This window comes from Macaca nemestrina, chromosome 18 (genome assembly GCF_043159975.1).
Source record: "Macaca nemestrina isolate mMacNem1 chromosome 18, mMacNem.hap1, whole genome shotgun sequence".
In the NCBI taxonomy this organism is placed as follows: Eukaryota; Metazoa; Chordata; class Mammalia; order Primates; family Cercopithecidae; genus Macaca; species Macaca nemestrina.
The window spans coordinates 87,319,014-87,332,328 of record NC_092142.1 but is presented as its reverse complement, the minus strand read 5'-3'; the positions used below and the strand labels follow the sequence as shown (position 1 = coordinate 87,332,328).

General features: G+C 59.1%; 1 protein-coding gene across 1 annotated transcript in view; it reads right to left on the bottom strand.

Moving 5' to 3' along the window:
- Nucleotides 1-10,843, bottom strand: part of LOC105488828 (zinc finger protein 469) — a 58,574-nt gene extending 47,731 nt beyond the window's left edge. Inside the window, exon 1 of the mRNA XM_011753284.2 lies at nt 10,749-10,843. The gene's annotated coding sequence lies outside the window, so the exon portion shown is untranslated. The remainder of the gene's footprint in view (nt 1-10,748) is intronic.
- Between the last annotated feature and the right edge of the window lie 2,472 nt (nt 10,844-13,315).

The following is a 13,315-nucleotide window of genomic DNA, read 5'->3' as shown; positions in this document are numbered from 1 at the left end:
GCGGTTGGAACCGCGACGGTCGCCACACACCGGCCCTGGCCTCTGGCTTTCAGACCAATTGCCAGCCTTGCTGGTTGTCACCTGTGTCCTGGAGGCAGGACTTGTGACACCAGGGAACAGGTGGGGAAACTGGGGCTAAGGGTGTAAAATACCTTGACAAAGCCCACAGCTCCAGGGCTGACCCCCACCTGAGCCCCTCCTCCTGCCCAGGCAGCTCAGCACTGGGGCGAGCCCACTCCCACTCCCGCTCTTTCCTCCATGGGCTCCTGGGCCACAGGGCACAGCAGGGCTTTGGGTCCCAGGCACCTCCCGACTACGGGAGGCCCCCGCGGGTGCCCTCTGGAGACTCTAATTATTCCCCAGGCACCGGTGCGGCATAAACACAGCCCAGACATCCAAGCAAAGCAGGCTGCTGGTGTGGACAGCCTTTCCCAGAGCTAAATGCAGCTCCCAGCTCTAGGCCGGCCCTGAGCACTCAGCTAACAATCGGATGCCGCGGGCCCTGGGCTGACCCTGCTGTGGGCTTGCTCCCACTCACCGGGAGTGACCGCTTGGCCGGGCGCGGAGGGCCGCTGGCGGCCTTTCTTCCGCTGGGAGGGCACTCCAGGGCGGGCGAGGCAGGAATGCACACGGGCTGGTCCGCGTTTAGAATGTATTTATAGACCAACCACAGCTGCCAGCCGCGTGGTACCCACGAGGTCAGCTTCCTGCCAGGCCCTGCAGCCAGATGTTTACTGAGATTGCAGAGACCAACCCACCCACACACGCCTGGATTTATCCCACATCCACACTCTGAGGCCCGTCTGGGCCAGGACCTGGCGGACTCCGGGACTCAGCTGGTGACAGTCAATGACCCTCAGCAGGTGTCAGTGCTTCAGGGACTTGGGACCCAGGACCAGCACGCAAACCACATATCTATAAGGAGCAAGGGAGGTTTCGGAGGGAACCTGCCTGGGAAGGGACTCAGGACCAGCACGCAAACTGCAGATCTACAAGGAGCAAGGGAGGTTGGGGAGGGAACCTGCCTGGGAAGGGGCTCAGGACCAGCATGCAAACCACACATCTACAAGGAGCAAGGGAGGTTGCGGAGGAAACCTGCCGGAGAAGGGAGGCCTTCTGGGAGGAAAGGCAGGGCAATGTTGGGGATGGATTTTGAAGGATGAATAGGAGTCTTCCAAGAATTCCAGGTGGGGATGAATAGCAAGAGCAAAACGGTCTGGTGGTGAGCAAGGAAGTGGGGTGTCTGGGGACAGCAGCTGCCATCAGGTGCCTGAAACAGCATCTAGGGACAGAGAGATGAGGCTTTACAAGGATCTCAAAGCTCAACATAGGTAAAAATCACCAGAGCAGCCTAAGATGCAGATCCCAGGCCCTGCCCCAGTGATTTCAACTTAGCTGGGAATGTGTGGTTTAACCAGCCCCCGAGGGGGTCTGATCCAGGCCCACCGACCCTATTTTAAGAAACTAACTCTCTGAGAAGAAAGAGGTCCATGATGGACACAAAAGTCGAGTGCGGCTTCCTGGAGAAAACAGAGAAGGCTGTCAGGTGTGAGAAGGCTGGGCCGGGGAGGAGGCACCTATTCTAGGCGTCTGGCATCAGGATTGCAAGGTACAAGGGCACTCAGAGACCTTGGGTGCAGGGCTGAGCTGCTCATGCAGCAGCTGTGGGCACACGTGGCCACGGAGTGTTTGCACATGGCTGGCCAGAATCAAGACGCGATGCAAGTGCAGAACGCAGGTGATTTCTGAGAGCGCAGCAAGGAGAACGTGAACTCACTGATCTTTGTATCAATCACATGGTGGAATGAGGATATGTTGTAGATACAGTACAATTAATTTCACCTGTTTCTTTATGTATTTTTTAATGTGGCTATAAAATCACTTGTATAGCTGGAGTTTGTAGCCTGCATAAGATATTGCATCATGTTATATAATGTATCTGTATCATAATATGATACTGTATCATGTTCTGTATTATATGACAGGTTGTCATACATCATATCTTTAGATTATATTATATATACTTTATTACATTATGTTGTATATCATATTATACTATATCTTTCTAGCTATTTCTATTGGTGAATTCTGACCCACAGGCTGCAAACCCAGCCTGCACAGGGTTCAAAATGCTCGTAAAAATTTCCAGCCAAGAGATGTTACAGAAAAGTTCAGTTAGGCTTCTCTTGAAAGCCGATGAGATGTGGCTGCCATGAGCCTGTCTCCTTGCATCTTCTGAAGATGTGTCAGGTGCTCGCGGTGGGCCACAGACCGCACTGCTCCCTGCTGCCTCCTGTCCCCCAACCCTACCTGTCCCAGGAGCCTTCCCACCTGCACAGGTCAGAGGCTCCCGATCCCAAGGCACTGGGCCCATGCCGCTGGGGACCACTCAGGCCTTCACCTGATGAAGAGGACCCCAAAGCTAGAGAGGGATGCCCCTTGCCTTGGGTGGCAGAGACAGCGAACCCTTACAGTCCATCCAAAATGATGGCCCTGAATTTGCCGTTCCCCAGGGCTTTGCCCAGGGTCAGACTTGATCCTCTGGATGCTGGGACCTGGGGAATGCAGCCAGTTAAGTGCAGTCACATGGTGCAACTGTCCTGGCTCTGCCCCTCCTGCCAAGCGAGAGGTGGCAGCTTCGAATCCCAGCCCTGTGTGCTGCCCAGCTCTTTCCATGCTCCACTGGAGGCTGGCATCCAGACCCTGCACATGGTACCCTGTGCCGCCTCAGCACCACTGGGGTGCTCTCCACACCTTATCACTCTACTGTACAGGTGGGGAAACTGAGGCTGTGGGGGACTTCCCCACAGTCTCACGGGCAGCAGCTGGCACAGTGGGATTCTACAGCACACCTCCCAACTGCGACTGCATGACGTGGGCAGCCGGCAGCCGGAGGTGGTACCACTGCCAGGACAGCAGCCTGGTTTGGAGAGGACGACGCAGGCCATTCACCTGGGCCTGTGGTGCGGCGGCTGCCTGGGTCGGGTCTTTCGGAACTGCTGACCATGAGTTGCCAGAGGTTTCAGTTCTGCCAAGAGGAATGTGTCTCTGTGCCTTTGCCTACGCTGCTTCCTTTGCTGGGGATACCCTCTCCCATCTGGCGTGCTTAGAGAACTCCCAGTCACCCTTGAAAACCCACCCAGATCAGAGATGCCTTCCCCCAGGGAGCCTCTGTGGGATCCTCACACACTGGCCTGTCTCTTTAGTCTATCTGCCGGCTTCTGCTTTCTGGAGGGGCTGCTTGGGGGCAGTGCCCGGCGGCGTCTGAATGTTAGAACTGTGGCCGTACCTGCTTCCTGTTTCCTCCAGCTGAGTAGCTGACAGCACAGGAAAAGTCAGCTTGCCTAGGAAGGGGAAACTGAAGGCCCTCGAGGTTGTATCCAAGTGAGACGTGGGTCAGGAGGAGCAGTGGGGTTCCCAGGCAGAGCAGCCGCCTCCTGTTTGGTTGGAGAAGACACACAGTACTCATGGACCCCATGTGGGGTTACGCAGTCCGGCCTCCTCCCCCAGCTCCTCTGACTGCTCCCCGCTGGGTGGGCTCTGGACAGGTGCCCTGACCTCTGTGGGGTTGAAGCCATGGGGCCCCTGCCAGTTGGTGGGTGCTCCTACTCCCATGTGTATTCAGAACTGGGGAAGGTGCCACAGGACAGATCCCAGGACCTGCTGGGCCCACTGTGAGACAGGCCTGAGCTGAACCCCGTGACCACCTGACCTCCGTGAGCCCCTCTGCCGGGAGAGCACAGGGATGTCCTGGGTTTCCCAGAACCAGTGTCAGTTCAGAGCCAGTGTCTAGTGGCCCCCAAGAGTCTGATTATTTCTTTTTCCTTGACACATAGCCACCCTGGAAAAAGGCTGTGGTTCCCTTGGGAGGAGCCTGTGCAAGGACAAACAGCGTCATCTCTGGCAGTGCAGCGGGGCCCTCCCCAGGCCGACCCGGCCTCGCTCAGGGCTTCAGCAGGCTCACTGTGAGGAAGCACCTGGCCCTGCGTGTGGAAAGTGGAGAGTGGACAGGTAAGTGCTCAGGAGGTGAGGGCTGTGCTGTCCTCAGGGGACCAAGGAGGCACAGTAGGGGAGCCTCCTGGGGGACTGCACTGTCATTCAAAGACATGGCCTTGGGGTCCCGACAGCCACTCACTCCCTCGCCTTGATTTCCCTACTCAGGGCAGAGTTTGAATCCCGGCCCCATTCCCAGTCGTGTGGTCCTGAGCCAGCGCTTCACCCTCCCCGGGCCTGGTTGCTTCATGCACAGAGACGGGGTAAGAGGTTCCCACCACTGACACGCTGGTGGGAACGGAACGGTGCTGAACGGAACAAAACACAGTGGTGGGAACAGAACACAGTGGTGGGAGCCGAATGGTGGGAAACAGTGGCGCAGCTCCTTGAAGGCCAAGGTGGCCACGGGACGAACCACTTGCACCCCCAGGAACCCGCCCAGGAGAGATGAAAACGGGTGCCCACACAGAAGCGGTACACAAATGCTCACGGCACCTCGATTCACAACAGCCAGGCAGTGGAGACAAGCCAGGTGTCCAACGGAGGAGGGGCGCGTGCACAAAACTAGCTCCATCCACGTGGCAGAACAGCGCTCAGCCGCAAAGAGGAAGGAAACGCCGACTCCCGCCATGGCAAGGATGGACCCTAAAGATGTGACGCTGAGTGACAGAGCCAGTCACAAAAGAGCAGGGTGTAGGAACCATGTACTAGAAGTGTCCAGAACGCGTAAATTCACAGGCAGGAAGGAGCAGCTGCCGAGGGCTGGGGGAGGGGAACAGGGAGTGACTTTTTCATGGGCACAGGGTTTTTTTGGGGGTGATAAAAACGTTCTAGAACTAGATGGTGGTGATGTTTGTACAACCTTGTGAGTATCCTGAAAACCACTGAAGCATGCACCGTAGAAGACCGGTTGGTTATGTGACTCGAGCGCTTTACCGCTCTCTATATAAAAGGTTTCTACAGCGAAGGGTTGGTGTAAGGCACAGAGGACGGCCCTGGCACCCGGCTCCCCGGCTTCTACAGATGGGGCGGCTTCCTCCAGTATGGAGACCCGGGTGTCCTGGCTCCCACGCCCCCTCTGGCTGGGATCTTAGCAAGTCACATTCCTGCCCCTGCCCGGAATGCAGAGAAGCTCCATTCTGTAGCCTCCCAGTGGGCAGTGCCCGGCTGGCCACATCCAGGCCTGGCGACGCAGGCTCTGTTTACACACAGCCACCTTGGCCCGGCAGCCCCGGAGGAATGCGGAAAACCCCGCTCAGGGACGCTCCCAATGGTCACATTCTGCAGGCAGCTGCCGTGCCCGGCCGGTAGGGAAGTCTCAATGGCTGCTCATGAATACGGACTCTGTTTGGCCGCTGGCTGGGATGCTGGCCCTGCGAACAGCCCAGAGACAGGACAGGCGCTGTTAGCAGGCAGCCAGGGGACGGAATGTCCCCCATCCTGCCTCTGGCTCTGGCCCGCTGACCAGGAGGGGCTGAGGATGGGGAGTGTTAGGAGCAGCCCTGGGCACAGCTCCCTCGGCCGGGGCCGCTGAGTTCACACTCACTGCCCACTCATCCCTCCGCTCACCTGCCTATCCACTATCCATACCCTTGTGCCTGCTCGGCTGCTCTCCTCTCTGGGGAGCCCCTCTGCAGCCACTTTGGGGTTGTAAAGAGACTCCAGGTACCATGCACCCCACTTGGTAATACAAACTGAGGCTGGGAGCCGTGGCTGCCCTGCCTGGCGGTGTGACTGGGAGGGCTGAGTGAAGCTTGGCCCCAGAGCTCTGAGGCCCCCAAGCCCATGTTCTTTCCACTTGAGGGGCCACCCACCCTGATTGGAGGAGCAAGGGCGGGGGAGAAGACAGGCCTTTGCTCGCAGTTCCTCCACAGCAGGGGGCAGAGCTCCTCTTGCTTCAAGAGCTGGGTGGTGGGGGGACAGGGTGGCGGGAGCCCCAGGTCCACCATACCAGGGTGGGCCAGGTGAGCACCCAGCATTCCCCAGACACGCTGGGCCTCCTCAGCCTGGCCTTCGGACTCTCCTCGCTGGGTCAAAAACAGCTTATATTTGGAATTCTCCTCCCCAAGGCCAGCTCCCTTTCAACAACAGGGTGATTCTCAGAGACCACTTCATTCCCGGCAGGGCTGGGGTGAGTAACGAGCAGGAAGCCTACAGTTTGACGCCGGGTTACAGTCCCCAAGCTGCCCCCGGTGTCATCGCTGGTCTCACTTTCTGGTCCTCTGAACTCAGGACCAGCAACCGCAAGCAGCTGAGGGGGTGGGGCGCGCTTTGAAGAACATCTGGAGGCCGTGCTGACTGCGGCCTGAGTCCCCCGGCACCCGGGGGTGGGTCCTGCCCGCCGCTCCCACCCCGCCCCAAAGCTGGCCTGGTGAACCCAGACCAAGGGGGCAGAACTGGGAGTGACGTGGACTCACAGGAATGAGAGGGCTGGACGGCTGATAGCACCTGATGAGGGCCAAGACCGCGACCCTCTGACCACTGGGGGCAGCTTCTGCAGGCACGCAGGATGGAAGGTCCTCAGGGGTACGGACAGCGGTCCACACCTAACCCAGGGCTGCCGCGGGGGCTCTGGGGGTCTAGCACAAGGCGCTCCTCTGGGTGGACACAGTCTTGGAGGGTGGGGAGGCCTGACAAGCAGAGTATGGACTGGATGCCCATGTGCAGTGAACAACCTGCCCAACTGTACTGGCCCATCTTTCTTTCTACCCAGGGAAACGGAAGTCCTTAGCTCCGAAGTATAAGATTGCAGCCAGTCCCCAAGGACAGCATCTGCCACCCCCACCATGACCATCAGCAAATGATGAGCATGGGGAGGAAGTGGCCAAAGAAACAGGCCCTGAGCAACTCCAAGGCCACCTCACAGAGCCCCATCCTTACGGGACCACCCCCTGCCTTCCACCATGCTCCGTCCAGCCCCCAGCACGTAGCAGGTCAGCTCCATCAGAGAACGAGGCTGGCTCATGGCGGTCAGTTGAGAGGCCCGGGAGCTTAAAGCCACTTGGAGACAGGCTCGACCTGGGAGCGGCTGGTCTCTCTAGGTGGGTGGATGGAGCTGCGTCTGGAAAGGAATCACTAGAGGGTCCTGGATGTGACAGGACCCTTTGAGTCACCAGCCAGCTCCTGCTGAGCCTGGGGAGAAGGGATCCAGCCTGAACAGGGCACCTTCATCAAGGCGGACGGCCTTGCAGGGTAGATGGGACACCAACAATGGGAGGTGGGATGCAGGATGGGTGAGGGCAGCAGGGAGAGGAGGGGTGTTCCCACGAGGGTGGGGTGACGTCTGGGGGAGTAAGGCAGACAGTTGCCAGTGGAGATAGGGCAGGACGGTGGGGTCCCAGGCAGGAGGTGGGAAGAGAGAATGTGCATCCTGAGATGGACCCATGAAGACCCTTGTCAGGGAGGAGAACAGGCCTGGACTGTGGCCTGGAATGCAGGACACCGAGTGTGGCCACTGTCCACAGTGAGCAGGAGGATGGGCTGGTCACACTCTCTCAGGTCTACTCCCTGCCCTGCAAGTCGAGAATGAACCAAAGCAATGGTGGGCTGGCCGGCCAGGAGGGAAGATGGAGAAGGCGCTGGAAGATGGGGAAGGCAGCGTCCACAGGACTGGGCTGCATGTGTCTTGCCAGCATCACTGCTCCTTATGGCAGCCTCCATCTGGACTTTTAGTTGGCACATTGCACCACTCAGGTCTTTCTTGTCCTCAGAACCTTCTCCACAGGTCCCATGGAGTCTCCTGAAACCCATGGGATGTGACCACAGCAGCTGGCACCTACCAAGCACTTGTGGTGTGCCAGGCCTATGCCAGGATGCTCCACACACCAGCCCGTCCCACGAACCCTTGTGAGGGCTCCCCATTTTTCTGATGAGAAATCAAGTCCTAGAGGGGTTTGGTCACTCAGTCAAGGCCACACAGCCCCTAGTAGCTGTTTCCAGAGCCTGGACTCTTAACCACTACACAGCCATTCCCCACGTCGTCAGCCCCATGTTTGGACAAGGAGGCAGGCAAGGTAACAGAATTTTTTTTTTTTGAGACAGAGGCTCACTGTATCACCCAGGCTGGAATGCGGCGGCACGATCATCGTTCACTGCAGCCTTGAACTCCTGAGTTTAAGCGATCCTTTCTCCTCAGCCTCTCTAGTAGCTGAGAGTACAGGTGCACACCACCATGCCTGGCTAATAGCTGTTTCCAGAGCCTGGACTCTCAACCACTACACAGCCATTCCCCATGTCGTCAGCCCCATGTTTGGACAAGGAGGCAGGCAAGGTAACAGAATTTTTTTTTTTTTTTTTGAGACAGAGGCTCACTCTATCACTCAGGCTGGAATGCGGCGGCACGATCATCGTTCACTGCAGCCTTGAATTCCTGAGTTTAAGCAATCCTTTCTCCTCAGCCTCCCTAGTAGCTGAGAGTACAGGTGCACACCACCATGCCTGCCTAACTTACTTTAATTTGTTTTTTAGTAGAGATGGGGTCTTGCTATGTTGCCCAGACTGGCTTCAAACTCCTGGGCTCAAGTGATCCACCCGTCTCAGCCTCCCAAAGTGTAGGGATTACAGGTGTGAGCCACCACCCCCGGCTGGTAACCAAATTCTTAGTAGGAGTCAGAACCAGAAGGGAGGGTGGAGGGCTTGTCTTGAAAGCATCTGGGCTCCAGATGAATCTACCATGGCCTGATATCTAGGGCACCATAGGTGGTGGCAAGACTCCAGGAGAAAGGGGAGGGCATCTCTGCTTCCAGGTCACCCTGATGTTCAGGTTTACTTCTGTTCAACAAACATGAGGAAAGGGCAGAAACCCACTGAATTTCTCCCAGGGGAAGGTGGCAGGATGGGGCCTGACCTGGAATGTCAAGTCAGAAATGACCTGAAGAGATTAGGCATACAGGGGAGATCATCTCTATTAAAATTCTCCAAAGGCAGCCATGTGGACGAGCTGAGCTGATGTGCTGCCTGCTGCCCCAGGATGATGGACCAGAATCAGCAGAAAGAACAGGTGGGAGGCTGTTGGTGCAACCTGAAGCAGAGCTTCTCATCATGTTCCAGCTTAAGTGCATTCCAGCTGGTAGGACTGCTGGAATGGCTGGAACAAGCTGCTGTGATGGGGAGTGAGTTCCCTGTCACCGGAGGTATTCAAGCAGAGTCAGTAACCTGGAGGCACGGTCTGGTGGAGACCGAAGCACTGATGAGGGTGTTGAAGTTCGTGACCCCAAAATTTCCCTTGACCCTGAAATCCTGGGACTTCCTGGTTTGCACACTGCCCAGGGCTGCCAGCCTGCCCAGGGCTGCCAGCCTCGGGGCATTACAGCCACACACCCTTCACCTACGCTTCCCAAGCTGAGACTCTGCAGAGCCCCTGGGTTCCCTTCCAGAAGGCCCCGGCCTTCCTCTTTGCCAGGCCTTCTCCCTCTTTTCTATTTGCAGGGCAGAATGACCAGCTCCTGGTTAGCTCTGTCCTGTGGTCTGGGACCTGCCAGGCACATGGCATGGAAGGCACGTCTCTCCCAGGCCACCTCCTCCGAGGGTGCCTGGCTGCCCTTCCTAAAACTGCAGCTCCGCCCCGCTTCTGAGCTCCCTGCTCAGCCCTCACGCCCGACGCTGTCCAGGCATTTACCTGTTTATCTCGTTTATTTTCAGGAATGCAGGGCTCTAGGCTGTGCTGGGGGCACCTAGGACAGGCTGGGCACTGAGAGAGCCTCAAGACACCTTTGTCCACCGACCGGCAGAAGGGAGCTAGACTTGCTCTTGGCAGAATGGGCAGGGGCTGTCAACGACACTACCGCGTGCTGTGCTCACTTCCCAGCATCAGCCCACTCTGACCATCAGTTTCTTCATCTAAGATGTGGGTTAACACGGATCTCAGGACGGAAGGATTAAACGTAATAACACGTGGCACACTCCCTTTGCCCAGTATGGCTCACGGCTGGGGATGAAGCAGTTAACCGCCTCCGCCGCAGGAGCGGACTTGGCAGCCGAGCTGCCCCACAGCCTTCGCGGCCCCTCCGCCCTCGGCCCAGGGTGCAGGGACAAGGTCTGGGTGGCCGCGGGAGTCCCCCGAGCCCCACTGGCCTTCCCTTCCGGCCGCCGCCACGCGGGGCGCCGCGTCCCCACGGGTCTAGACGTCCAGCCAACTTCCCGGCTCTGCAAAAGCCTCTGGGGGTGCGCGGGGCTGGGCGGGGGGCGCGGTGTGGTCTCCCCCAGGGTCGGCTCCAAAGCTCCCACCCCCGTCCGGGGCGCTGACACCGCCGACCCGCAAGCCTGTGCCGCGCTCGGAGCGCCGCGGGGCCAGCACGCCCGGGGGGCGGCCCGGAGGAGGCGGCTGGGGCACCCCCGCTCCGATCCGCGATGAATGGAGCGGCCCGGGCCCCGCTCCCCGCAGCCCCGCCCGGAGGCCCCGCTCCCCGAGCCCCCCGCTCCGCGGCCCCCGCCAGCACTTAGCCCGGGCGCTTCCCAAACTGTCCGCGGAGCCGGACCCCGCGCTGCCAACGCTCCGCTCCGGGCAAGGCTGCGGCCCCCGCCGGGCCCCAGCGCTCGCAGCCCCGCACGTCCGGGCCGGGCGGAGGAGGTCCGGGGAGCCGGGCCGGGCGCCGCGAGCGCTGGGAGGGTCCGGCCCCGCCGGGGAGCGGCCCCCGAGGGCGCAGGAGCGGGAGCCGGGCCGGGGACCCCCGCGCAGCCCGGTGACACCCCCGCCCCGCGTTCCAGCCCTGGGTCCCCAGGCACCGCGCGCGCCCGGGTGGCGCATCCGCACTCACCTCCGCTCCGAGGCCCGCTCCGCCCGCCACGCCGGCCGCCGCCAACGAGCTCCCGGCCCGCGCCGCCCCAGCGCTCTGCAGCGGAGGCGCCGTCCTCATCCCGACCGCAGGCCCGCCCGGGCCGCCCGCCCGCCGGGCACCGAGCCGCTCTGCCGCGCGCTGCGCCTCGGGGCGGGGTGGGAGGAGAGGGAGCAGCCGCCACCCTGCCCAGGTCGCCGCGGGCCAGCCCTGCAGCCAGCTCCAGCCCTGGGCCGGGTGCTGGGAAGGCCGGACGCCGGCCGGCGGCCGCGGGGTCTGCCCCCCGGAGGCTGGGGCGGCTTAGGTTACAGACTCCGCCACCCCCGCACCCTCCCCCCAGCTATTTTTAGCGCCGCTTTTCCTAGGTGTTTGTTTCATGGGACCCACCCCGGAGATGGGGGGCCCTGAGGCATTGCTCCCTGAACACCCTCTCCACAATCCCCGGACAGCCCACCCCAGACTGGCAGGCCTTGCTGCTCAGATGGAAACACTGGATTTAGCACAACTTAAAAAACGCCTGCCATAATTCTACCCATGTGGCTTCCACTGGCTGCACTATCTCCATCCCTGGCCTCCGCTTCAGCCCCCAGGTGCCCACACATGACACGCTTGCCCCTGTGCCTCTGTCTGGGGGTTGGGGGATGTCCCAACTGGCACCTGGCACCTGCCTGGGCAAGTTCGGTTTGAGTGGCTCAGGTTGGCCCTCGAAGGCACCATAAGGAGGTTCCCGTGGGACGCTTTCTCGTAGGTGGGAGTTAACATTGACCCCAGACCTGGGTCCCTTGTCCAGCCTTGGGACCGCCCCAGACTGGCCCACGAGTTCTGTGGCATTGCTGGTGGGGCGCTAGGAGCCATCCAGGCCCCTAGAGAGGGAGAGGCCCTTACGGGTCATTTGTCCGACATCTCCATTCCCAGCCAAGGAAACCAACGCCTGGAGAAGCCAAGGAACCTGCCCAAGGCCACATGGCAGAGATGGCTCCAGGCAGAGCCCCCCCGCCCAGTGTGTGCCTGTCCCTGGCTGTCCCAGACAGGGGCGTGTGGACCTCCTCCAAGGGCAGGGGTACAGCGTTAGGGGCAGTGTCTGGGGACGGATCGCCCTCTCCCACTTCAGAGGATCCCAGGTCATGAACTTGGTGGCCTTCTAAGAAATAGGGTGGCGGTGGGGGGCCTTCGCAGAAAGGAACGCTTTCAGAATCAGTCCTTCAGACAACGCTCCCCTGGGAGCAAGTCAGGCATGCTTTACTTACACAAGTTCAAGTTGCACACCCTTTAAGGGACACCTTTATTATGTAAAGCAAGGTGTGACCCAACCATGGGCCTTCCTGTGGGGCCAGTGAGTGGGCCTGCCCCCTCCCCCAATCTGGTCTGCCTCCTGAAGCTGTTTTCGGACTCTGCACGCACGGTATAGAATAAACTAAAAGGAACTGCACATGGCAATGGGGTTTCTGTGCTGGGCATCGCAGCACACGGCATTCCTGCCAGTAGACGTGAAAACGCAAATTGAAGAAGGGGCAGGGGCTGAGAGGCCCCAGAGGCTCGAGGCTTGGCTCACATTTCCGTGGCATCACCTGGGGCCTCCAGGTCCTGGGATCTCCCTTTCCATGGAAAATGGGGAAGAACTAAGAAACCCTCTCGAGTTAATCAGGATTTCAATCAAGCGAGTTTCCTAAAGTTTCAAGGCCCAGGGGTCCCCTGGCTCTGGACAAAGACCCCAGAGGGCGTTTCCTTCCTTGTCGTTTCTACTGGGTCTGTTCTTGTTTCCAAGAAATTCAATTTCCAAACTCATGTGTGTCTGTGTGTGAGTGCATGTCTGTGTGTGAGTGCATGTCTGTATGTGTGTGAGTACGTGTGTGTGAGTACATGTCTGTGTGTGTGTCTGTGTGTGTGTGAGTGCATGTCTGTGTGTGTGTGTGCATGTGAGTGCATGTGTGAGTGCCTGTGTGAGTGCGTGAGTGTATGTGTGTAAGTGCATGTGTGTCTGCATGTCTGTGTGAGTGCATGCGTGTGTGTGTGCATGTATGCATGTGAGTGCATGTGTGAGTGCATGTCTGTGTGTGTGAGTGCGTGTGGGATGCATGTGTGTGTGCATGTGAGTACGTGTGTGAGTCCATGTCTATGAGTGCATGTCTGTGAGTGTGTGTGAGTGTGCGTGTGTGCATGTATGCATGTGAGTGCATGTTTGTGTGAGTGCATGTGTATGTGTATGCACGTGTGTGTGTGTGTGAGTCCATGTGTGTGTGAGTGCATGTCTGTGTGTGGGTGCGTGTGTGTGCATGTCTGTGTGCATGCGTGTGAGTGCATGTCTGTGTGTGTGGGTGCGTGTGTGTGCATGCGTGTGTGTGAGTGCATGTCTGTGTGCGTTTGAGTGTGCGTGTGTGCGCGTGTATGCATGTGAATGCATGTGACTGCATGTCTCTCTGTGTGTGCATGTGTGTGCATGTCTGTGTGAGTATGTGTGAATGTATGCATGTGAGTGCATGTGAGTGCATGTCTGTGAGTGCATGTGTGTGTGGGTGCATGTGTGTGAGTGCGTGTGTGAGTGCATGTCT